This window comes from Lynx canadensis, chromosome D3 (assembly GCF_007474595.2).
Source record: "Lynx canadensis isolate LIC74 chromosome D3, mLynCan4.pri.v2, whole genome shotgun sequence".
NCBI classification, from domain to species: Eukaryota; Metazoa; Chordata; class Mammalia; order Carnivora; family Felidae; genus Lynx; species Lynx canadensis.
In genome coordinates, this window is record NC_044314.2 from 86,726,161 (window position 1) to 86,753,784 (window position 27,624).

The 27,624-nt window shown below is 42.7% G+C and overlaps 1 protein-coding gene and 1 non-coding gene across 2 annotated transcripts in view; one reads left to right on the top strand and one right to left on the bottom strand.

The window, feature by feature from the left end:
• CLIP1 (CAP-Gly domain containing linker protein 1) overlaps positions 1-23,051 on the bottom strand; it is a 126,813-nt gene extending 103,762 nt beyond the window's left edge. Inside the window, 1 exon segment of the mRNA XM_032595412.1 lies at positions 22,958-23,051. The gene's annotated coding sequence lies outside the window, so the exon portion shown is untranslated.
• TRNAK-CUU lies at positions 13,068-13,140 on the top strand. The gene has a single exon. It is a non-coding gene; the product is annotated as a tRNA-Lys (tRNA).
• Positions 23,052-27,624: the final 4,573 nt, after the last annotated feature.

A 27,624-nucleotide genomic window follows, 5' to 3' on the forward strand; every position in this document is an offset into this window, starting at 1 on the left:
TTTCCCAAAAAGAAGTGTGCTTTGCATGTTTTGAGAATGTCAGCTTTACTCCAAGTTAGTATTCCAGAAAGTAGAAATACTCTCCTCCACCCAACAAAAAAATGTGTTCTACCCTCTGGGAAATCAAGATTTGGTACACATTTGTTTAGTGTGTTAGATGTTAGATACTGGAAAAGATCAGCACCTAGGGAAGTTCCAAGTGATTAGGATAATGCCAGTACATAGTAAGCACCGAAATAGCTATTATTTCTAAGAATCCAAGCACCCCACTTTCCTATCAGATAGAATTTCTCTTGCTACACAGTATTTTAACAGGAAATTACATAAATGTCAGTCTTTCATTCTGAACAGATTTCCAGAAATGGTGGTTACAGTTCAAGACAACACCCTTCTCAAAATATAGAACAATAAGCTTACTGTACTTTTTTTTAAACAGAGAGCATTTTTTTAATGTTTATTTATTTTTGAGAGAGACAATGCACATGCTACTGGGGGAGGGCCAGAGAGAAAGGGGGACAGAAGATTCCAAGTAGGCTCTGCGCTGACAGCAATGAGCTGGATTCGGGGCTAGAATTCACAAACCATGAGATCATGACCTGAAGAAATCAGACGCTCAGCTGACTGAGCCACCCAGGTGCCCCTGCAGTTACTCCTTTTAATAAGCTATCTCTGCCTCATAAAAACATCCAGATAAAGATAAAAATTGCTTTTAGGAAAAAAACCAATGGGTTAATTACCAATACCTTGGAAAGAAGAAAAATCAAAATAAAAACATGACTAATCAATTCCAAGGTTGGAAGTGAAGCCAGAGCCATCTAACACTATGCAAAGCACAATGAGCAAGTACTGTTTCAAGTGCCCCAGGAAACTACCAAACTGTCATTGTAAGATACCTCCGGGATCACTCCCCCTCTGCTATGACTGACCCACTACCATTCAGACCCCACCTGGATAACCCTTCCATGAAAGAGATCTTGCAGAGGGAATAGGAATTCGAAAAAGATTCAGGGTGCCGGGTGGCTCGGTCAGTTAAGCGTCTGACTTCAGCTCAGGTCATGATCTCATGGTTCTTGGGTTTGAGCCCCATGTCAGGGTCTCTGCTCTCAGTGCAGAACCTGCTTTGGATCCTATGTCTCCCTCTCTCTCTGCCCCTCCCCCATTCGTTCTCTTTCTCTCTTTCAAAAATAAATTTTAAAAAAGTTTTTTAATCAAATATTCAGTTCCATTCTCCCTACATAAGAATATATCTTGAAAACACAGAAATGTTTGTAATAATGAAAACTAATCTAAAGCAGTTAAATGTCCCTGTAGCTAAAATTCACTTCAAATTTGCAGTTTCAAGTATCTATAACCTATGTTTACAGGATGGCTCATTTCTAAGAAGCTGTCTCAAAGACGTCCCAGTTAAAGAGACATTTGAAAGGGAACACACCTAGAGGACGCATGAAGGGCTCCTAGTCTCAAAGAAAGTCAATGTTTTAAGACTGTAAGTCCTACATGTTTAAGAAAATTGGGACATACAGCTGTTACAGAGAGAAATACATAGGACAACACTTTAAAGAGAAATCTACTTCAAAAAATGCGATGTTGAGTCTAATACTGACATGCTTTGCAAGAGGACAAAGCAGTAACAAAAAATTTTTTGATCGCCTAATAATCTCTCAACATGGCTTACAGAATCAAAGTTAGAAGAGTCCCAATACCTACTTTAAAAAAGATGGGAGGGTTAATTTATCAAGTGCTTGCACCTACTATATAGGAAGAACGGGTTTTTGAAGTTTTTGTTTAAAGGAGGACAATCCTTAAGAAATTCTATGTGTGTGTTGGGAATGCAAGCTGGTGCAGCCACTCTAGAAAACAGTATGGAGATTCCTCAAAAAAACAAAAACAGAACTGCCCTATGACCCAGCAATTGCACTACTAGGTATTTATCCATGGGATACAGGTGTGCTATTTCAAAGGGGCACATGCACCTCCATGTTTATAGCAGCGCTATCAACAATAGCCAAAGTATGGCAAGAGCCCAAATGTCCATCGATGGATGAATGGATAAAGAAGATGTGGTGTATATATACAATGAAATACTATTCAGCAATCAAAAAGAATGAAATCTTGCCATTTGCAACTATGTGGATGGAACTGGAGGGTAATATGCTAAGTGAAATTAGTCAGAGAAAGACAAATATCATGACTTCACTCATATCAGGACTTTAAGATAAAAAACAAATGAACATAAGGGAAGGGAAGCAAAAATAATATAAAAACGGAGGGGGACAAAACATAAGAGACTCATAAATATGGAGAACAGAGGGTTACTGGAGGGAGTATGGGACAGGGGATGGGCTAAATGGGTAAGTGGCATTAAGGAACCTACTCCTGAAATCATTGTTGCACTATATGCTAGCTAATTTGAATGTAAGTGTTTAAAAAATTTAAAAAAAAAAGAAAATTCTATGTGTTAACCATCAGAGACTATACTTCTGGGCATTTGTGTGAAGCAATGCTTTCTCTTCCAACTCCAACTAAAACCAGTACAAAGAGCAAAACAATATATTCAAAAACAAATGATGACAACTTCTCTGTTGTGATGCGTCTGAATTCAAGCAAGCCTCTGGGTCATAATGTACACAAAGTCTGATCACCAAGTCTAATCATTTCAAATTGTTTCCATCTTCAGCATCAGGGCAAGTTTTCAAACAACAAAAATGTCAGGACTATTTGCAGGAAACAGAAAAACTGATAAATTACATAGCAAATAGAGCCACTGATTAACCACATACCCATTCACAGTAAAATCCTTCTGCTCTACTACTGAGTTTTCTGTTTTTAAATGTCCTGCCAGAGGATATTTTAAACAATGATTTTCTTACCATTATATAGCTTCAGTAAAATATAGAGGGCCTACCACTAATGTCTTTATTTTTTTAATCTACAGAAGTCGCAGGAAAGTCAGTACCATCTACCAATATGAGACAATCTGGTACCTCATGGTGTCTGTAGAATCGGGCCAGGTCTCAGCTCATATCCTGCCAAAAGTTGCACAAACATTTTGAGCAACCCTGCCTGTGAGGTCATGAGGATGATATCACAAAGAGGAATTCTGATGTAGGTCTACCTCTAGGATGCAACCTCACCACCTTAAAGGAAACCCTGAAGGTTCTAGATCCCTGAATCTGGAGCTGATGACAAGATATGCAGAGGGCTCTCCCACCTCAGATGAGTAACACCTTTCTGCACTGCTGACCAGGATAAACAGTGCAGGTATGTAGAGAAAAGCACATCCACCCAAGTTCTCAGCTCAGCACCAGAAACACATTCATATATACTTCAAGCTGGTAAGTTTTAATTTTGGCTCATTTTCAAACACCTTTTCTTAGTATTCTCTCCTGCAAAATTAAGCAGTTCTTAAGAATTCTAAAAACTGAGTAGGAAGCAAATCATAAACTTAAAATGTTATTTCTGCCTTGACAATCTAACTTCACCAGCCCCAATTTTTACTCTATTCACTAAGAGGAGATTATGATGTGCAAACTAGAAGTTCATTTTGGGTTTTTGTTTTTTTTTTTAACGTTTATTTATTTTTGAGAGACACAGACAGAGCATGAGAGGGGGAGGGGCAGAGAGAGAGGGAGTCAGAATCCGAAGCAGGCTCCAGGCTCTGAGCTGTCAGCACAGAGCCCAATGCGGGGCTCGAACTAACTATCCATGAGATCATGACCTGAGCCGAAGTTGGACACTCAACTGACTGAGCCACCCAGGCGCCCCTAGAAGTTCATTTTGAAAATGCCAAAAGTGTAAACAAAGCCTCACCACAGCTCTGCAATGGTGTATTTTTTGCTAAGAAAAGGCAAAATTGCCAGGCCGTTGGTAACTGTTGTAGCTTCGCCCTCTGATGAATTTTAGAGTTCACAAGTCAGCACAAAGTAAGAATTAGTATTTAAAAAAAAAAAAAAAAAAAAAAAGCCTGGGTGACCCAGTCGATTAAGCGTCCGACTTCAGCTCAGGTCATGATTTCACCACTTGTGTGTTCCAGCCCTGCATCGGGCTCTGTGCTGACAGCTCAGAGCCTGGAGCCTGCTTCAGATTCTGTGTCTCTGTCTCTCTCTCCCCCACCCCAGCTTGCACTTTGTCTTTCTCAAAAATAAATAAAACATTAAAAAAAAAAAAAAAGAATAAAAATTTAGGGGTGCCTGGGTGGCTCAGTTGGTAGAGCATCTGACTTCGGCTTCAGTCATGATCTCACGTTTCAGGAGTTTGAGCCTGAGTGCTGACAGCTCAGAGCCTAGAGTTTGCTTCAGATTCTGTGTCTCCCTCGCTCTCTGCCCCTCCCCACTCATGCTCTGTCTCTCTCAAAAATGTTAAAAAAATAAACTGTTATTTCTAAGCAGCTAAAAACTCTTGAATTCGGGGCACCTGGGTGCCTGAGTCAGTAAAGCATTAGACTCTTGATTTCAGCTCAGGTCATGATCTCACAGTTCATGAGATAAAGCCCCACACTGGGCTCTGTACTGAGAGCATGAAGCCTGCTTGGAATTCTCTCCCTCCCTCCCTCCCTCTCTCAAAATAAATAAATAAACTTAAAAAAAAAAAAAACCTCTTGAATTGGAAGGAAATGTAACAAAGAATTAATAATCATCTCCAGGTGATGGGATTATTGGTAGTTTTTGTATCTTTTCTGTGTTTCCTTGGGTTTCTCAAATTTTATTTAATGAATAGATGTAATTTCTTGAGAAGGAAAAAACACTAATGATTTTTTTTTTTTAATTTTTTTTTCAACGTTTTTTATTTATTTTTGGGACAGAGAGAGACAGAGCATGAACAGGGGAGGGGCAGAGAGAGAGGGAGACACAGAATCGGAAACAGGCTCCAGGCTCCGAGCCATCAGCCCAGAGCCCGACGCGGGGCTCGAACTCACGGACCGCGAGATCGTGACCTGGCTGAAGTCGGACGCTTAACCGACTGCGCCACCCAGGCGCCCCAAAACACTAATGATTTTTAAGGCCACAGTAAAATGGTTTGAACCACAAAGAAAACACTCTGCTGTGCTGCTTCCACACAAGAACATGAATGCAGCACACAGGGCCAGCATGAGAGGTGCATATGCACACCCACACGGTGGCTAGGTGTTCACCAAGCTGATTTGTCTTCCTGGAGTCACAGACCACATTTCCCAGCTCCCTTTGCAGCTAGCATGGTCACATGACTGAGTTCTAGCCAATGGGCTGTGAAGACACATGGCCCATCGGTCACTCCTAGGCCTAGCCCCTACTATCTTCCCCTATGCACCCCCATCCTGGCCCTCTGATGGCCTGATGGAGGCGAACTGGGCAACCACAAAAGCATGGCCCGAGGATCGTGGGGTCACCACACAGAAGAAGCCTGGATCTCCGAATCACTTCTCCTATTCGCCCATCAGTAAAAACCCACCCTGGACTTTCCCATAACTGAAAATGAACTTCTACCTGTTTCGGAGCACCTGTGTGGCTCAGTTGGTTGAGTGTGCGACTTCAGGTCATGATCTTGTGGTTTTTGACTTCGAGCCCCACCTCAGGCCCTCTGGCCGTCAGCAGAGCCCGCTTCAGATCCTCTGTCCCTCTCTCTCTCTGCCCTTCCCCCACTCATATTTTCTCTCTCTCTTTCTCTCTCTCCCCCTTACTCCCCCCTCCCCTCTCTTTCTCAAAAATAAACATTGGGGTGGCCAGGTGGCTCGGTCAGTTGGGCATCTGATGCTTGGTTTTGACTCCGGTCATGATCTCACAGTTCATGAGTTCAAGCCCCACACTGGGCTGATGGCGTGGAGCCTGCTTGGGATTCTCTCTCTTTCTGCACTCCCCTGCTCACACTCACTCTCTCTCTCTCTCTCTCTCAAAATAAATGAATAAACTTAACTAGTCTTTAAAAATAAATATTTTTTAAAAAAAACCCTTCTACCTAATTACTAAAATTAATGGGGTCTGTCACAGAAGTTAGCTCTTCTTAATGTGGTAACAAAGATAAAAACTCTGCTTTAGAATCATCTCGACCAAGTCAATTCAAAGAAATTTTTAGGATACAGTGCCTGGGTGGCTCAGTCTATTGAGCAAATGACTTCAGCTCAGGTCATGATCTCACAGTTTGTGGGCTTGAGCCCCATGTTGGGGTCTGTGCTGACAGCATGGAGCCTGCTTTGGATTCTCTGTCTCCCCCTCTCTCTGCCCCCTCCCCATTGGCAAGCATGCTCTCTCTAAACATTTTTAGGATAAGCACTTGAGATAGAAATACTTCACACCACAAGAGCATAATTCTATGAATAATAAATAAAAGTACCATATTTTCTTAAAAGCAAAAAGACATTTTACTGGCAAGGGCAAAATAGGTGTAAAAAATACACAAGTCTGACTACAGCACGCTTAAAGTTATGTGAGCTACGACTGATGAGTTGACAACTTGTCCGGTTAGATGACAGCAGTATTCTACTTCTGTGCACATTTGAAATTCTCCATGATATAAAGTTTTTATTATAGGAGGTATTTTAGTAATGTCTAAACTCCGCCTTCTCCCTTATAACCTAAAAAAAGCTTAAGCAATTTACAGAAACAAGAGACTCCTTAAAATAAGCAATTTCCCAAAAATAAGCATGATATAAACCATGTTCAAATGAAAGCAATAATGTTCTTCATAATTCTCTGATTCTTTTAAGGCTTAGTTTACTCATTTTTGTTTTATTGTTGTTTTTATTTACTGCTATAAAAAATGTTATGACTTAAAAAAATAAAAGTATCAACAGAGAGACTGGGAAATTAACACGTGGATTCCGTCCCAGCTGGATGACCTTGCACTAGCATTTAACCCCTTTCCAGACCTCAGTATCCTCAGTTAGAACTGGAGGTTACTAAGTAAAACCCATTTCCAACCCCACCCTTTTGTGGTTTGACTATTTTGGATTTCAAATCCAAACTCCCTAAGTGAAAGGGCAAGGATCCAAAGTGAAAGGAAAGCCACAGTGGCTGTAACTTTGCCAAAGTAAGAGTACCCTGCCACCTGTGAAGAGAAGCCTCCTCTGATAAGATAGGCTCCCGCAAGCTCGGCACACCTGGCACCCTCCAGGAGGGCATCGTGTCTTCCCCGGCAAATCACATCCCATGCTGCACCTGGTCCCCTCGAGGTGCACTTCGCCCCACGAGCCAAACAAAAATCCTCCTTTATCTACTAACTCTGGAAATTCCGTCAGGAGGCAAAGGACAGCTGAAGAACCTGCAATGAGGTTAATCTGCCAGGAGAGGGAGTCGGACACTGAGCCTCTGGAAACCGGCTGTGTGCTAAGGACAGAGGCATCTGGAGACCCAGGTTTCAACTCTGCTTTGCTGGGGACGGGCAGGAAACCCAGCACCAGACAAGTTACATGACTTACCTAGAGACAGCTGCACTCGGAGATTTCCGTGCTGCCTTTTAATTCTAAAATGATCAAAGTTCACAAACTTAATAACAGAAGGGAAGGGGAAAGAAGGTCCGAGAGTAATGGAAAGTCTAGTTTGATAGGTTTCTGAAGCTCACTTTCAAGTCAAGCTTGAGAGAAAAATTCAAAGGCTGTGTTCTAATATCATATTCCGGAGTTTGGGAGGTCCATTCACAGCTTAATCCTATCCCCTGGAGTCATGGTTATGTAAGTGTCCGTTGTATGCTGTGTCACTCGCTGTCCCCACCCCCAACACGGGAGATGCAGTGTAACCTGAGCTGGTCTGCTTCAGCCACTGAACACGCTTACACAACACTCTGGTAGCTTTCCAAACTGTTCGTATTTCCACCAAAGAAAGGCAAGTCATTCAATTTTCCCCCATTTCAGTTTCATTCACCTTCACATCTATGTACAGAAAAAAAAACGGAGAAGATGAAACTGAAGAACATTTACATATTTTCTTCAATTCTTGAGTAAAACAGGAAAGGTCAAGTATTTCAACTGCGAAGACGATCATCAAAACCCCATCAATAAGCTGATGGGCCTGTGTGGGGCCAATTCAACACATCTCCTTTCCTGGCTGACCTGAGCTTACACTCTTGGGGTGGGAACTGCACAGTCACGCCTCACACCCCGAGGATGGTCTGTGTTTGCACCACCCTGAGCATTCCCCTGGGGCAGGGCTTCTGGGACGTTCGCTAAAAGAATTTAAGCAGATGCATCACCTCCTCGTGGGGTCCTTCCTGACCACTGTCCCTGCCCTACCTCCTCCTCCTCTGCACTACACCAGCCACTGGGAGCTCTTCTATTACTGAACGATGCATCACACTCCTGTCTCGTCCTCATAGTATGCGATGACTAAGTTCCTCATGGTCAGGGGTAAGATCTGTCTTTGCATCCAAAGGACCTAAGAAAGTACCCAGTACGTAGTAAGAGTACAAAAAAGTTCTGAACTGACTCAACATCCAAACAAAAACCCGTAAAATGACGCGATACTGCAGTTTTCAAACTAAAGCATCAAGTAATTCTGTCTCACTTTCTCTAAGCCTTTGACAAAGATGACAGGAATAGAGAATTTCCCAGCCCAGGGGCTTCTTTTAAAAGTAGCCCATGGGGCGCCTGGGTGGCGCAGTCGGTTAAGCGTCCGACTTCAGCCAGGTCACGATCTCGTGGTCCGTGAGTTCGAGCCCCGCGTCGGGCTCTGGGCTGATGGCTCAGAGCCTGGAGCCTGTTTCCAATTCTGTGTCTCCCTCTCTCTCTGCCCCTCGCCCGTTCATGCTCTCTCTCTGTCCCCAAAATAAATAAACATTGAAAAAAAAAATTTTTTTAAATAAAAATAAAATAAAAGTAGCCCAACAATGCTACAGGCAAACTATTCGATTACTACCTCCAGTGAGTGGGACACCACAGTTGTAAGTATCAAGTTAGATCATTACCTATGTTGACAGTACCATACTTTCTAGACCAGCACTGTGTGATAAAAGTATAATGTGAGACAAATGTATAATTTTCAATTTTCTAGTAACAGAATTTGGAAAACTAAAAACAGCTGAAGTAATATTTTATTTAACCAAATATATCCAAAGTAATTTTTCAAAATGTCATCAGTATTAGCATTATTAATAGGCTGTATCACATTACTTTTTTTCCTACTAGGTCTCTGAAACCCTTTGTGTATTTTCATATTTAGAGCACATCTCAGCTTGGACTTAGCACATTTCAAGTGCCCAACTGCCATATGTGGCTTGTGGCTACTGGACTGGACAGGTCCAGAATACGTGCTTAAGGCAAAATACAAAGTAAATAGCCTTCCTCTTGGCACTGATAATAAAGTTGCCAGGTGCCCCAAAATCTCCCCGTGTGTGCAATATTCACCTTCCTAACTCCTAACATATGTGAGGAAAAGGAAAAATGTAAAATCTTGAATATAAAACTGAGTAATTTTATCGTTAAGATAAGAGGAGGGGTAAGCACCTGCAGTAACAGGATCTTTAAAATATGTTTGACCGGGGATATGTAATGTAGAAAGAGGTCTTGCTTATAGCACGGGGCACAGGCCAGCAAACCTGATAGCTCAATACTACGAGTTTGAAAATAACCCACACAAAACTCAAAGCAAAGCACAGACACTACAGACAGTACTGAGTTACATATGAAAATTTAATAAGCGTGTCTCGAGATACACGAGAGGAACCGGAGAATCACTGACTGGCAGGTTTAAGGCCAACGTGGCCGGAGTGGCATTTCAAGTACAAAGAAGGGAGTGAGAGCATTTTTCTACTGAAGCAGCACAGCACCGCGCTTGCTACCCTCTGGACGGCAGGAAACCAAGGCAGAGGCGAGGAACGGCCGGTAGGAACACACGGAAAGGGAGGCTTGGGGACTGGAGGGCAAAACTGCAGGGCAGTAAGAGAGGGTAAGGGTGCACCTGCAGCGTCAGCTACTCATTTCTTACTAATCTGGTATTTTTCCCCCTCAACTTTAGTAAACTGTCTGACTTTGAAACAGTCTAGCGGCTATAGTTTAAGATTTAAGATCCAGAGGTGCCTGGGTGGCTCAGTCGGTTAGGCATCTGACTTCGGCTCAGGTCATGATTTAACAGTCCATGAGTTCGAGCCCCGCGTCGGGCTCTATGCTGACAGCTCGGAGCCTGGAGCCTGCTTCGGATTCTGTGTCTCCCTCTCTCTCTGCCCCTCCCCTGCTCATGTTCTGTCTCTCTCGGTCTCAAAAATAAATAAAAACATTTAAAAAAATTTTTAAAGATTTAAAAAATCTCTCACATTTTCACTTTTGAGAAACTCTGTTAATCTTCTGAATGAAGACACGGAACGCTGGTCAGGGGATGGAGAGCATCTCCTCCAGAGCAGAATGTCACGAGCAAGCGCGTGAGAGTCAGTCAGTATGAACTGATGATGAGTGACACGAAGCTGCTGAAGGTCCTCATTGGTTTCCGGCCTCCCAGAAGCCTGCCCCTTGAGCAGGGAAAAATGTGCAAGGTGCCACCAAACACAGTGGAGGGCACAGGCCACACAAGACCCACTGCTTCAAATCAGTGCAGTAACAAGTGAGGTAAACTAGAGAGAAGAGCAAGCAGGGTTCTGGAGCCACTTGGTTCAGCAGCAACCAGCAGGTTGGCCTAACGGCCAACAGGATCTTAAACATGACACGTAAGTCTATGGAGGCTGGTGCCTGCGATGACAGGGACGCTCCAAACCACCCCCTCTGTTTGAGCCCGCCATCTCCAGCAGAGGATTAAAATACTCGGAATAATGAAAAACACCAGCCAGGAGAAAAGGCCATGCAGCCCTGTCAGAAATTAATACACGCGAGAAGAGAACAATTTTCCAAAGTGGAAAGAAAAGAAAGAGAATCCATCTTCCTGAGAGCTGACTCTGTCTTTCCAAGGCATATGCCTAAAAGGGTGGAGCAAGGTCTCAACTTGTTCAGGAAGCCAGAGCCTCTGAAAACAGTGGTGTTCTTCACAGAATATCATGAAATACTGAGACACAGTATAAAAAAATGCTTGATATATAGTAGCATGAGCCTAAGACTTAGAGAAAACAAAATACACAACACATAACTTTTTAAATAAGCCAGAGTCAAACAGCTTTAAAATTAGCATAAAGATTCAAAACACAAAGTGCATATCTCTAGCAAGGATAGAGTACAAGAGATAAAAGATAAGTAAACAGCATAGTCACTGTTTGTTGATCAATGTGAAAACCACATTTAGACACTAAAGGACACAGGGTCCTTTAGGAAGGGTCAGAAGATTCATTGATGCCTTAATTCAAAAGGTGCCATAAGGAAATTGTACTTCCAATCTCTAACTGGTAGAGGCCTTACAAAGCAATTTATGAAATCAGTCTACCAATCTCAAGTGTTGGTTTGAGAGTATCATACAATAAGATACTAATGCAGAAACTTTTACCACATCTCTCTATCAAAGTCAGAAGTAGAACATAAGTGATTCAAGACTCAGTTCAGGATGTCTGCTGAATGAAGTCAGAACAGGGTATCGATAGACAGACATGACCATTTCAAAAATTATTCTGTGCTTAAAAAGTGTGTATTTTTAAGACTCAATGTATGAAATAGGGCACAATACAGTTGCGCCCAGAACTTCACAGTCTATAGCAGTTTTTTTTTTGTTGTTTTTGTTTTTTTTTTTTAATTTTTTTTTTTTCAAAATAGCAGTTTTAAAAAGGAGAAGGAGGGGTATGAAATCCAACCAGGCAAAGAGATCTGGAGCATTAGGTGATTTTCTAGAAGATGAAACTCTGTGCCATGATGCAACCGCCTGTAATTACGAATGCCTTTACACAGCTCAGTTTGAGTGAAGATTTACGTTCTTGCTACTTAACAGAAAATAAGCAGCCTCCAAAGTTCTTCCATCTGCAAAAGAATTTTTTAAAAAGGGAACATGGAAAGCTGAATAAATTAAGCTATTCTCATTTACACAAGTTTCTACAAAATTCCTATGACTCTGTAACTCTAATACCACCAGCTTACAGGCAGATCTTCAAAGGGACAAAAACTACTAGGCCTGGTTGGTATCTCCCAGAAGAACTTACTTAATAGGTCGAGAGCAGTCAATTATACTAATGTGTCAAAAGGAGCAAATGTACTTAATATAGCACCATAAAATTTTAGCATCAGAAGAGACCCTTAACAATCTAGTTCAACTTCCTCATTTTACCACTGAAGGAAATGGATTCTAAAAAGTAAAATCACTTTTTTTTTTTTTTGAACATTTACTTATTTTTGAGAAAAACAGAGACAGAGTGCGAGTGGGGGAGGGGCAGAAAGAGAGGGAGACACAGAAGCCAAAGCGGGCTCCAGGCTCCGAGCTGGTAGCACAAAGCCTGATGCGGGGCTCAAAAACCATGACCGTGAGATCATGACCTGAGCTGAAGTCGGACGCTCAACGGACAGAATCACCCAGGTGCCCTGTGAAATCACTTGTTAAGGTCACTTAACAGTTTGGAACATAAAACCTTCAATCTCCATATTAAAGACTCCTGCCCCTCAAGTGTACTGATGAATAAAATCTCTGATCTGTTTATATACAGTAATGAGATGAGTCAATCCCCAGCCAAGTTAAAAACTGGTGTCCCTTTCCAATTTTCACAAAGGAATAAATACTGTTGCTTGCCCTTAAATAGTCTAAACATTGCCCATACTAAAGCAAACACATACCAGCTGTTTGTTCTGAACAAGAAAAACGGCACAAAGGTTAACTCACAAAACAATGACTTGCTTACTTGGGTTTTTTTTCTCTCTTATAAAAATCTCTCTGTTTTTACTCTGCAAATAAGCAAGTTTAAACATTTGCTATAGGTCTTTGGATTCAATGGAAAAAAAAAAAAAATCACATTCCTGTTTTCAGAGTACTGAGGGATACCTGGCTATTTCAAGAGAAGATACAACTCTACTAATTTTCCTCCCGAATCCCTAAGATGCTTTTCTGTACAACCATCCTAGATGCTGTAAACAGAGACTAAGACATGGTTTCATTGGATCTGAACACCAGCTTCATTGTTGGTTATTTTTCCATGCTTAGGTAATCTTCCACAGAGACACACAGCAGGTTCTATCAGACCTGAGAAGGAAAAAATCCCACCTTTGGGGTGCCTGGCTGGCTCAGTCAGCAGAGCATGAGACTCTTGATCTCAGGGTTGTGGGTTCGAGCCCCATGTTGGGTACAGAGATTACTTAAAAATAAATCTTAAAAAAACACACACACACCTTTAATTAAACTCTGGGAAATAAAACTGACAAATATACAAATATACAATATAAAAACTGACAAACATCACAAATATACAAATTTGCCTGAAACTTGGCAAAAGGCACAAGTTCTGACATGAGGAAGAGATGCTTTTCCAAGCTGAATATTTAACTCCTCATAAATTACAAGTTCTTCAGTGACAACTGTTCGTTAAAAATGTGCCCTTTAATAATGGCAAGACACTCCTACTCAAATTAACTTCTGAAAACACGGCCAGGAACAAAGGTTTTAATTTTCCATACTGGTAAGTGTGGGTCTTTCCCCCCTTCTGTACAATGAGCAGCCAGGAAGACACAACGGACCGAAGGGAAGGGGAAGAAGACTTCTAACATTCAGTGAGTTTTACACACATTAATTCATTGAATCTGCATGGCAACTACTACACGAAGTGGCTATTATCCCCCATTTACAGATGAGAACACTGAGCTCCAGAAGGTTAAGCACTTTGTAGAAGGTCTTCCATAAAGTAACAGAGCCAGGATCTCTTGTCAGGCAAAAGGACTGAATTCTTGTTCGTGACCCGACTTCCGTTACCACTTCTGGGTTCCCCCAGAGCAGACGGTGTGCCTGTTTCACTCAACTTTGTATCTCCAACATCTGGGTAGTGCCTCACCACAGCAGGTACTCAGTAAGTGACTGACGGGTATGTAAATTTAAAGATAATTGGCAAACTCCACAACAATAAAAACCCAATTCCAAACCGGGCAAAGGACCTGAATACACATTTCTTCAAAGACACACAGATGGCCTATAGGCATATGAAGAGATGCTCAACATCACGAATCTTTAGGGAAATGCCAATCAGAATTACAGGGAGACCCACCTCATATCCATTACGATGACTACCACCAAAAAATTAGAAAATAGCAAGTGTTGGTAATGATGTGGAAAAATTGGAACCCTGCGCACTTCTGGTGGGAATACAAAATTGTGCAGCCTCTGTGGAAAACAGTACGGTGGGTTCCTCAAAAAAATTGAAAACAATTACCATACGACCCCAGCAATTCTACTTCTGGGTATTTATCCAAGAGAACTGAAAGCAAGGCCTCAGAGCAGTGTTTGTACAGCCCCATTCATGGCAATAAGCATAACAGCTGAACACAGAAGCATCCAAGCACCTATTGACACATGATGGATTAGCAAATATGGTCTATACATATAACAGATATTATTCAGCCCTTAAAAAGGAAGAGATTCTGACATCTGCTATAACATGGATGAACCTTGAGGACATTAGGCTAAGTGAAACAAGTCACTCACAAAAGACAATACTTTGTGATTCCACTTATATAAGGTACTTAAAGTCATAGAGGGGTGACTGGGTGGCTCAATCAGTAAGTGTCCAACTCTGACATCAGCTTCAGGTTATGATCTCACAGTCGTGGGTTCCAGCCCACGTCAGGCTCTGCACTGACAGCGCGTGGAGCCTACTTTGGACTCCCTCCTCTCCTCTCTCTCTCCTCTCTCCACACACACACACACGGCACACACCACACACACACACCACACCACACTAAACTTTAAAAAAATTTTTTTATTAAAAAAAAAAAGTCATACAGACAGAAGGGTAGAATGACGGTTGCCAGGGAGAAGGGGAAATGGAGATTTAGTGTTTAATGGAGTTTCACCTTTTGCAAGATGAACAGAGTTCTGGAAAAGGATGGTGGCTAATGGCTGCACAACAACACTAATGTACTTCATGTACACAAAGTGTAAACTTAAAAATGGCTAAGATGGTAAAGTTTACATCACAGGTATTTTACCACAATAAAAACAATTGGAGCAAAAAAAGATACTTGGCATTCTTCTGTATACTTTTCTGCTAAACAGTAACATACTATTGTTTGCACTTACTTTACACTTAAATTCTGAAAGCCAAAATAAAAGATAATTGGTATATTCTCCAAACAATTGCCCAAATGCCCAATAAGCACATGCAAAGGTGTTCAACATCACTAGCCATGAGGCAAATGCAAATCAAAATAACAATGAGATACCACATTTCACCCTCACGAGAATGACTGTAATCAAAACAAAACAAAAAACCATGAGCTGGCAAGGATGTGGAAAAAATGGAACCTCATTCATTGATGATGCTACTTTAGAGAACAGTTCGTGGTTCCTCAAAAGGTAGAGCTCCCATATGAACCAGCAATTCCACTCCTAGGTATATACCCAAGATAAATGAAAACATATGTCCACTCACAAACTTATACACTGATGTTCAGAACGGCATTATTCGTAATAGGCAAAAAGTGGAAACCGACATGTTCATGAGCTGACGAACAACAAAATGTGGTATATCCACGCAATGGAATAGAATTTAACCCGAAAAAGGATAAAGTATTGATACAGGTACAACACAGATGAACTCTGAAAACATTCTGCTAAGTGGAATGAGTCAGTCACATTGTAGGATTCCATTTATGTGAAATGTCCAGAATAGGCAAGTCTATAGAAAGAGAGTAGGGCTGGTGGTACAGGGTTCCTTCTTGGTAGAAAGAAAATATACTAAAATTGATCGTGGTGATGGTTGCATGATCTGCACGAAGAAGATCGTTTACCCAGCAGATTTTCCTGTTTATCACCTACAACCGGGTATTTTTGACCAAACAACAGAAAAAAGACTCACAGACAACTCAGTGATTAGAAAATGCTAAAGACCAACAGGATGAACTCCTCATCAGGGCAGGGAGGCCTTTCCTTGATATAACTCAAACTCCTTAGTTTTATTTTCTGTACTTGCCCTCAAAATAGAGCAACAGGCCTATCTGTTCCTATCTCAACATGCTACCTTTATGCCAATCTGGCCTAGAATGTCTTACCTAAACTACCTCTGCCTCGAAACCCCAGATTTCCATCAATGCCAAACACAAGCGCTAATTCCTACTTGGGAAGCCTTCCTGGATTCCCTCCCATACACACACCCTCAAGCCAAATGAACTGATCATCTTCCAGGGTCCCGTCCCACCTCACCCATAGTAGTGGTCTCACCTTGCAAGACACAGAGCTGCTTGTACCCAGCAGGGCCTTCAGAGCACTCAACACATGTTTGATGAACGGGCATTTCTGGGGCTCTCTGCCACCCCACAGGACACTTTCTATTAGTCACATCTACCTGAAAAGCTTTTTTATAAACCTAACCATGCACAAAACAAAACAAAACAGACAAGCAGCAATACAGGACTGGCCTTTTTGATGTTCTCTGGCCAGTTTGTATTTGAAAGCACGAACTCCCTCTGCACTACTGTTTACCCCAACCCGCCTGACAAGGTTATCTAGAGCTCTCCAGTTCAACAAAGCCAAATCCCTTGCATCAATACAGCAAACCCCTAGGGTGGCCAGGACAAGTGGTCACCCCCATTTTACAGAGCAACAAGCATATAGAGAAAGGCTAACAACTTGCCCAAGCTGGGGCTAAAGCAAATCCAGGACCTCAAACTTTTTCACTGTAGTTCTGATTCCCCATGCTGGTTTGTTGAGAGTGCTTCCAGTGAAAATATTACACTTCTAATTACTTAAAAATAGTAATATAAATCCAGACATACTTTTTTAAGTATTAAAAAAAAGCGGGGGGGAGGGTGTGTATGCGGCTCTTGATCTCGGGGTTTGAGTTTGAGCTCCATCTTGAGTGCAGCAATTACTCAAAAAAAAATCTTTAATAAAAAAAATTTTAAGATAAAAGATGGAAGGACAGACTCTAAAATACTGAAATGATTTTCTCTGGGCAGTAGGATTATAGGTAATTTGCTTTTTTCTGTGTTTTTGTATTATGTGTTTGTTTTATACGTTATGCATTGAATCCACATATTAGAAGACAACTAATATATATTAAAATGTTAAGGACCATTTAAAACCGGTATATACGGAAAATAACACCTGAGAATATCCGAAAAATAATCACTTCACTTAATTATAAATGTTTAGAAACTTTTTTCTAAAATCTAAAGTTGACTCTGATAATAGCTTCTCAATGTAACAGCCTAGGTAAGCCATATATGCCCTACAACAGAAATCAGCAATATGGTTTCATGATACACACACGTTTTTTCTAGTCACCCATGTGTGAAAGATACTTAGTGATAATAGTTTTCTTTCACTCAGGCCATAAAAAAATTACCAAGCCTATAAAGTTTATTTATTCTACAGTCTGGAAAAGTCTCAATAGGATCCTTCCTGCCTTAAGGTATTAGAACATAACGTCTCCAATAAGAAATCATTCTTAGAGGAGTAAATCAGTTAAGGCAGAGAAGGCAGGAGGTCAAAAGACTTGGTTAAAAGATTTTTAGGGAAATATTCCAATATCTCTTACCTTTCCTGAGAGGAGAGGGGGAAAAATATGCCAAATATTTCAGCGTACTACATGACAAGGGATTTGTAGAATCCGGGGGAAAAAAAACTCATTAAAGTTGCCATCCCTTTACATATCGAACCCAAACTTTAAATGATTTGCACACCGAACATCTGGATCTTCAGGTCTTTAACTTCAGAGACTAAATCAAGGACTCAGCAATTTTAATTGTAAAAAATGGGCAGTTAAAACTGGGCTCTTATCCAAGCTATACTCAGATATAAGTAAGCAAAAGAGAATACAAATATCAAACCACTTAATTCAAATCACAAGTATATTAGACCTTAGGCTTACATAAAACATTAGGGCAGCAAAATATCTATACTTTCATTATGATTCTGGAGAAGAGGTAGAGAATACATTTCCCCAGGGAAAGAGATACCCAAGAGAGTTCCAACTATGGATCTGTAATGGGGCTACTTCTTCTTTTCAAAGATTTTACGAAGAATACTTTTAAGATTTTGTTGCTGAACCACTTAAGATAGACAATTAAAAACCAGACCCACCCATTGAGTTAGTGCTAGTGGAATGTGTCCTTCTGGAAGTGCCAGATGGAGATTTAAAAAAAAAAAAAAAGCTCTTTACTAATTGTGGCCAAGATTCCTTGGTACTTGGTGCCAGGACCAGGATATTAACCCAGATGTCCTAGCCAAATTCAAGGTTGGTTAATTACTATCTGCCAAACTTAAAAAAAAAAAAAAAAAAAATCCTTTGTTCCCCTGATTGAAATCTGAAGAGGTCACTCTTACTTGAAATTCTTGTGCAGTACCATCAGTCAATATGTTTTCCCTTAAAAGAGCATTGTAACTCAAATGCTGATTTAAAGCATATGGATTCTCTGAGTTACATCTACATGGGAAACATACACTATGTATATTAAAAATATGTAAGATACTGTAATAGTTTAAAGCCCCCCTAAGTAGTTATCTAAAAAATTCATATCCAGAGAAATACTGACAATACTTTCCAATTAAGATTGAAGAGACTTACATGAAGGTTTGTATTAAACAGAGATTTTGAACATGAAACTTTTAAGACTAAAAAGGAAGGCTTTGCTGCCAGGAGCACAATTCCAGGAAAAAGCTATATATGCAATGCCAGTTACAAGGCCTCCCAGGGTTGAGCAAAGATCCTGCATACAAATAGCAAACAAAGTATACACACTCACTAGCAAGGCTGAACATCAAGTACTGGTCTGGCCTGCCAGCCATTTAAGGTGCCACAGCCAACAAACTCTGCACATTGCTTAAAATACCATCAAGCAGGGTTCAATTTCTAGCTCTGTACTCACTGGCTGTGCGGCATTTTAGACAAATTAGTAAAATTCTTTGAGCCTCAGTTCCCTCATATTTAACTTTTGCTTCCACAAAACCAATAACATGTTATTATTCTGTATCTTTCACTATTTTAAAGTATTTTAATAAACACGTATTTTAAGGACTATAACCTATATAGTCTTAAATTACCTGTCCCCTCCCAAACTCCCACCTCAGGACCTTTGCACTTACTACTCCTCTTCCTCCTGTGCACTTCCCTCAAGGATCTACATTCCCTCACTTCCTCTAGATCTCTAAAGTTACATAGTCAGCCAGGTCTCCTCTTGCCATCCTATCTAAAATTTCCATTACCCTAACTCTTGTCTCCAAACTGCATATTTCCCCTTCCCTGACTTTTTTTTTTCTTACCATGTGTCACTGTCCAGCATACATTTTATTAATATGGTTATCGTATGCCTCCCTTACTTGAAGGGGGGATTCCAAGAGAGCAAAGATTTCAGTTTTATTCACTGCTATATCATCAGCACCCAGGACGGCACACAGCAGTGCTCAATAAATATCTGTTGAGTGAATACCAAATGAGACTTAATACAGCCCAGAGATAGGTACTCCAGAGCCCCACCTGCTGCCTTTGGGGAGAATATCACAACACTTCAAAAATACTGTAAAGAACTATAGGCCCGTCACAACTAATCAACACCACTGTCCATTCTTTCTATCTGAAAAACACACTCAACCCCACACCTCATTTGTACAAGTAAGAAACTGAAAACTGGGATAAAATAGAAAAATGGAAAGTAGTATGGTTAAAGTATAAAATTTCCTTTCAATGTTAAGAAATATTAAGCCATCTCCACGTAACTTTACCACACTACCCTCTGCTTTTTTCTTGAGCTTTGACTCCTATAAAACCAACCTCAACAACCTATGAACCTCATATTTGCTATCAACTAAGTAATATTTACCGAACACAGGATTCTACAGAATCCTGCAGAGGATCCTATGAACTGAAATACAAGGGGGGCCCAACTGGCTCAGACAGTAGAGTATGCAACTCTTTTATTTATTTAATAATTTAAGCAAGTTTTTTAAAATGTTTATTTTTGAGAGAGAGTGAGAGAGTACAAGCAGGCGGGGGGGGGGGCGGTGGGCAGAGAGAGAGGGAGACAGAATCTGAAGTAGCCTCCAGGCTCTGAGCTGTTAGCACAGTGCCTGACGTGGGGCCCGAACCCAAGAACAGTGAGATCATGACCTGAGCCAAAGTCAGATGAACTTAGACCAGCTACCCAGGTGCCCCAGTAGAGCATGCAACCCTCGATCTCTGGGTTGTGGGTTTGAGCCCCACACTGAGTGTATAGATTACTTAAAAAAAAAAAAAAAAATCTTAAAAAATAAAATAGCCCCACACGGGGCTCTGCACTGACAACGGGGAGCCTGCTTGGATTCTCACTCCCCCCGTCACTCCCCCATTCACTTTCTCTATATCAAAACAAATAAACTTAAAAAAATATAAGAATAGGGATCCCTGGATGGCTTAGTCAGTCAAGCGTCTGATTTCGGCTCAGGTCATGATCTGACAGCTCAGAGCCTGGAGCCTGCTTTGGTTTCTGTGTATCCCTCTCTCTCTGCCTCTCCTCTGCTCGCTCTCTTTCTGTGTGTGTGTGTCTCTCTCAAAAATAAACATTAAAAAAAATTTTAAATAAATAAAATATAAAGTGAAAAATAAAGTGGAAGGTCCTTACCACATACATTTCCAGAATGAAAAAAAAATATATATATATATATATATAGCCAGAAATAAATCTACAAATAATAACACCAGGCAGCCAATAAGTGACAAATTCAAAGATGCCTGCCTCTGTATGGAGCACAAGAGGACCAGTTCATCTCTAATTAACCATTTATTGGGCTTAGAATCCCAACAGAGACAGTACTTAAAAAGCAAGGGTCAAGGGGCACCTGGGTGGCTCTGTCGGTTAAGCATTCAACTCTTGATTTTGGCTCAGGTCATGATCTCACGACTCATGGGATTGAGCCCCAAATTGGCTCCAAGCTAACAGTGGGGAGCCTGTTTCGGATTCTCTCCCTCCCTCCCTCTCTCTGCCTCTGTTTCACTCGCACTAAGTGGGGAAACATATTAAAAAAAAAAAGGGGGGGGGGTCAAACATTACTGAGTTACGTTCATGTGAATTTATGCAGGGGTCACATGGGATGCAAGAGACTAAATGTTAGACACTGGGTAAAAAAAAAAAAAAATGTTTTAAATATAAGAAGGACACCAAATTCTAAACTCCTAAAGAACAGAAGCCAGATCGGCTTATGTTGTGCTTAAGCACAAGCAGAAGCTTAAGCAATTCTTGGAAAGGTAGGGAAGGGCATGATCTTTATCTGCAGACAATACCTACTTGAGGGTCCCACCCAGTTTCGGTTTTCACTCCTTTGAATAAGGGGGCCTAAGATATACTTTACACATTCTCTGAACCTCAAAAACCCAGCACCAGCCTTGTCCTAGCAATCACCTACTTCCTTTGCTTTAATAAAAGCCAGCCTTTTTCCTTGCCAGAGATTCACTATACGAATCTAATAACTAAGCACCTGGAGTCAATACCTGAGCTCAAATCCTGACACCACCACTGATTAGCTGTATGACCCTGGGCAAGGGACTTGACCTTTCCATGCCTCTTCTGTAAAATGGGGATAATGATAGCACCTTCATTGAGTTAGGATGATTAAGAAGATAAAACATAAAAGACTTGCCCAGAGCCCGACGAACGAAGCCCTCAATAAATGTTAATTGTTATTATTTCCAGAGGGAAAAAAAAATGCCCCAAGGCTGAGAAGAAACACAACTTGCAAAAGGTCATCATTAAACCCAAAAGTCAAACACATTTGTTCGCCTGACTTGTGGATACCACAGGTTATAGTAATAATGAAATAGTAACAGGAACCAGAATCATAACCACAACAGCAGCAACACTAATACTGAGCTCCTACTGGCCAGGCACTGTCCTGACCTAAAACAGGAAGAAGGCAAGGTTGCTTAAAAAAAAAAAAAAAAAAAAAAAAATTCAATTTTCTCCACCCTCCTTTTTAAATACGGTAATTGGCCGCCAAGTTTTTGCTAAAAACAGGCAGGTAGAAGATTACAGACTTGACGTGTAATTTCTTCATACCAAAGAGGTGGGGCTGTGAAGGGAGGAGGGGGTGGTGCTCGGCTCCTGCCAGATGGAAAAGCCACACGAAGTGGAGAAACAGCCGAGTTCAGGGTTTATCCCCAATTCAAAATCACATTTTTGAAGCACAGGACCTCCGAAGTAGGAGGCATCAGAAGGCTGTGCTTTTAAAATAACCTCTAAACAAGTGTCATCTGTCTTCCGAGCGAATCCCCTGCGGAGGGAGAAGGCTCCGGTTACGGGGCAGTGGTGTTATTTCAGAAATCCCGGTCACCTCTTGTCACCCACCTTCTCCGACAATCAGTCCCACCTAGGGGAGGCGGGGTGGGGGGACAAAAGCCATAGCCAGCCAGGCCCGAGGCCAGCCGGCCAGCCCGCCGGCCGGCGCACGCACGGAGGCCACGGCCAGGGTGCCCTCCATTCCGGCTCGCGGGCACCCGGTGGCAGGGCCCGAGGAACGCTCGGGAGACCGGCGGCAGCGCCCGGGGGCAACAGGTCCCCCCGGGGCTCGGCCTCCCGGGGGGTCCGGGCCGCCCCAACGCCCACCCCCACCCCCAGGGCCGAGGGGAGCGGAGCGGGGTGCCCGGGAGGGAGCGGCGCCTGGGGCGGCGCAGGGGCAAGGACTCCAAGCTCCATCTTGAGGCGGACGGAGGAAGGGAAGGCCGGGCTCGGCGCTGACAGGGCCGGCCACTTTTCCGGCTCCGGTGGGGGGCACCCCGGGCCCCCCGCTGGCCTCCAGTGCCACCCGCTCGGGACTCCTCGGATCTCCCCTCGGGAGCGGCCCCGCGAGGGCACTCGGGGCCCTCCCGGACGCCGGGCCCGGCCCCTCACTGCCCGGCCCGGAGGACGGGAGCGGGCCCGGCCCGGCGCGAGGGGAAGGGGAGGAGGGCACCGGGGAAGGGGAGAGGGCCCGCGCCTCGCCCCGCTCACCGCCGTCTCGGTCGCCGCCAGTCGTCGCCACCTGCCCCACTGCAGCAGCAGCAGCAGCAGCAGCAGCAGCCGCGCGGCCGCCGCCTCCCGGCTCCTCGGCTCGGGGCGGGGAGAGCGTGACGCGCCGCCGCCGCCGCCGCCGCCGCCGCCGGGGCCGGCATCGCGCGCCGCCAATAAACTCTTCCTCGTGCTCCTCCCTCGCGCTCGGCCTCCGCTCCCCCCCCCCTTCCCCTCTCCTCTAGCCCCTTTCCCTCCCCCTCCTCCGCCCCGACCCACCCCCCTGAGCCCCGCACCCCGCGCCCCTTTGTCCCACCCGCCGCTGCCGGGAGCCGATCTCCATCCGCCCGCCGTCCGGCCTTCAGACTCTATTGAGGACCGGAATGGGAGGAAGGTGTGAAGGAAGACCCGAGGCCTGGGGCTTCTGGTCATTTCGGTTAGTTGCGCGTTTTCTGAAAAGTGTGCCCAGAATTGGCAAGTCACACCCGAGAGCTCTTTTCAGTGCTGACCGCAGCCTGCTAGCGTGGGGCTGATTGATTCTTTCTCTTTTTCTTTTCTTTTATCTATCTCACCAGACCCAGGGTGAGAAATCCTTGGAAATAAGCTAGGAGGAGCTGCCCACAGCAGGTTAAGTTTAGGGAGTGTCTTCTCTGCCCTCCGCTCCCTCCGGGGAAGGCCCCAGGGTGCGGAATCCCTGGAAAAAACTGAAAGGAGCTGCCTACAAAAACTGAAGCTTGAGAAGGACCATCTCTGCACTCTCCTTTCCTCCAGGGAAAGACCGGGTGTTAAAAATCCCTTGAAACAAGCCCAGCACTTGCTCCATTCGTTTGAGAAAAGCCTCTTTTATTTGCCCCAGCCGCTTGGACGAAAGCCCTGGTTACTGTCCCGTCCTCCCTCCTCCCCGCAGGGATCTCCTTTAAAAGCTTTTGAAAGGGACTGGAGAGGAGGCAGCAACAGCCTGCTCAGGGCTGCTGCAGCAGAGGGCGGCCAGCATTTCACTCTCATGGACCATGGCAACCCCAGAAGCTTTGTGGCTCCTGGGAGGAATTTGCAGCTGTCAGGGAAGCCCAGGGTTTTGCAGCGACTCAGGGGTGGATAAGGGGCCCAGGGCCCCCTCCTCCTCCCCGCGGTAGAAAAGAATAATCAGGAGGGCGACCTCTTGGCTGACCTTTATTCAAAGCACTGTTCAGCTGGACCAACAGGCTCGCCCAGAGCAAAGGGAGGGAACCACACTGGCATTGCTGGAAGTTCTGAACAAAGTGAATTTACCTGCTGCCCCTTCCCCTCGATTCACGTTTTGAATAACAAAATTTATATTTCTTTAAATTTTTTTTAACGTTTATTTGTTTTTGAGACAGAGAGACACGAAGCATGAACGAGGGAGGGTCAGAGAGAGGGAGACACAGAATCTGAAGCAGGCTCCAGGCTCTGAGCTGTCAGCACAGAGCCCGATGCGGGGCTTGAACTCATGGACCGCGAGATCATGACCTGGGCCGAAAGTCGGCCGCTTAACCGACTGAGCCACCCAGGAGCCCCCCAAAATTTATATTTCTTATTCAACAACTGCCCTCATTTGCAAGCTTCCAGGTCAAAGTGGTGGGGGCACCCCTGAAATCCAGTATCCATATTCCTAATCTGAAAGCTCACCTCACACCCGTCATCTGAAGGCTTTTCAGCTGTAATAAGCAACCTATATAATCATAGATGCCATAGAATGAGGTCATTGTTAATGGTGAGGTGCAACTATAAATTACTTTCTGTTTGTCTCTTTACTCATTCTACTGAGCCTGTCTTTATTTTAAAACACTGATATTTTGTTCCTTATAGGTATTTGCATTAATTCTCTATTTTTTAATACTGCATTAAAGGTTATTTCTCTAAACTAGTGAGTTTAGTGCCCCTTAAATTTTGTGACCAAGGCCTACCCCCAGCCCTGCCACCTGAACACTGACTGCTCTGTCCCACAGAGTGACGGTGTTAAGACTAAAGAACAATGCTCAGGCCTACCTCAAAATAAACATTTACATTATTCCATTTTTAGATTTAGCCACTGACCCTTTTAAATGCATATCTTTTGTAAAAGTTTTAGAACGCTCAATAGACAAGACTTTGGAAGATGGAGGGAAGTAGCAGAAGTAGAAAGCCTGGTAGGGTCTCCCAATCTTCCTTTTACAAAGTGGGGAAGTTGGGCACCTGGTAGGCTCACCTGGGGAAAGACCGTGACTCTTGATCTCAGGGTTATGGGTTCAGGCCTCATGTTAGGTGTAAAGATTACTTAAAAATTTTTTTTGTAATATTTATTTTTGAAAGAGACAGAGTAGAGCAGGGGAAGGGCAAGAGAGAGAGGGAGACACAGAATCTGAAGCAGGCTCCAGCAATGAGTGTCCAGCACAGAGCCCAATGCAGGCTCGAATTCATGAACCACGAGATCATGACCTGAGCGGAAGTCGGATGCGTTAACCCACTGACCACCCAGGGCGCCCCTTAAAAATAAAATCTGTAAAAAAAATAATAATAATGTTTTCTGGGTAAGATGGGGTGGGAAGGTGGGCAGAACAATGTTGCTTTTCATTATAAAACTCTCATATGCTTATTTTTTAAACCATGTGCATGCATTTCTTGATTCCCCCCCCACACACAAAAAAGTTAAGATCCTCAACTAAAATGAGTAAGGATATTCTCTATAAAGTGATAGATGTTGGTGGTTTGTTTCTACACAGCTCTTAGCATTAATTCTTTTTGTGCTAGTTTTCCACAGTACTGCAGGTTTATTATTTTATTACCTGTCCTTACTCATCCTCTACTGGAATGTAAGTTCCAAGAGAGCAAGGATTGTTGACTCTTATTTATTGCTCTAGCTGCATCCCCCAGAATAACACTTTCTTATTTAAAAAAAATGGAGTGTTAAGACTTCAGGTTCTAAATAACTGGGGGAATTTTCTGCTGCATTTTCTCCTTTTTTTTAAAGGGGAGACCTGAGTGGCTCAGTCAGTTAAGCATCTGACTTCGGCTCAGGTCATGATCTCATGGTTCGTGGGGTTCGAGCCCTGTTATCAGCTCTGTGCTGACAGCTCAGAGCCTGGAGCCTGCTTCAGATTCTGTGTCTCCCTCTCTTTCTGCTCCTCCCTGACTCGTGCTCTCTCTCTCTCTCTCTCTCAAAAATAACATTTAAAGAAATTTAATAATTCATTGCTATTTAGAATATTTTAAAATCTCAAAAAAAATTTTTTTTAAGAATAGTTTTCCCGCCATTCAAAAACAACACACACTATAAAATAGTGGTTGGAGAGTCCTTTGTAAATTGCTATAAAGATGTGAGGATTATAGAGCTTCTGAAATAGAAAATGAAACAAAGTCCGTCAAAACAAAAACATCCCTTAAATTAAAAGTAAATTTCTTTCTCTTTCTCTTTTTCTTTTCTTTAAGTTCCTGAACCATGATAGATAATTAAATAATAATAATTAAATTATATACTTATATATAATTTAAAAATGTAACTCATAAGAGATAGTCCCATGATGAAAATAATCTTTAATGATCTAAATAATCTTTATTTAAATGAAAATAATCATTTCACCATGTTATTTTTTTTTAATTTTTTTTCAACGTTTTTTATTTATTTTGGACAGAGAGAGACAGAGCATGAACGGGGGAGGGGCAGAGAGAGAGGGGATACACAGAAATCGGAAACAGGCTCCAGGCTCTGAGCCATCAGCCCAGAGCCTGAACGGCGGGGCTCGAACTCCCGGACCGCGAGATGGTTACCTGGCTGAAGTCGGACGCTTAACCGACTGCGCCACCCAGGCGCCCCCTATATTATTTTTTAAATTACATCTAGTTTTATTAGTGTTATTTCAGAAACCAGAGTCAAATTAGTTTCATTCATCCAAAAAATATTTACTGAACCCCTACTGTGTCCCAAGCACCGTTCCAGGATTGGGAAGGGACAGCAGAGAAGTCCTGTCCTCCAGCCTTGACTTTTACTGCTATCTGGTTTGCTAAGTCAAGGTGTAGTAATCGCTGTTCCATGAATTCGCTGGCTTTATGCCCACAGTGGGTATAATGCACCAGTCCATGCCTTTTGTCAGTTTCATTCAGCTCTGCCAAAAATTTAGAGAGAAAATTACAAAATGAGATACGAGAAAAACATTTAAGTTAACTTTAATGTTTAAGGAAATATTTACATTCCCTTGCAAAGGTAAGGACCTATGGCTGGTTTGTTTAATGAGAAAGTGACTATCCCATATATATACTGAATCATTATGCTGTGCACCTGAAAAGAATATAATGTTATATGTCAACAACAGCTCAAAGGCGGGGGGTGGGGGTTGGGGGTACTAATCCGGAGCAAAACAGTCTTCAACATCAAAGAAAGGACACAGAAAATAAATCCCACAATATATGATGCAGACACACACTATTTGGGGCCAAAAAGTAATTTTATCACTGAATCAATGAAGACTGTATGGGGGCATCTGGCTGGCTCAGTCCATAGAGCATATGACTCTTGATCTCAGGGTCATGAGCTTCTAGCCTCACATTGGGTGTGGAGATAAATTAAAAAAAAAAAAAAAAAAAAAAAAAGACTGCTATATCTACTTTATACAAAGAACACTGACAGGGGGCACCTAGCTGGCTCAGCTGGTAGAGAATGCAATTTTTGGATCTCA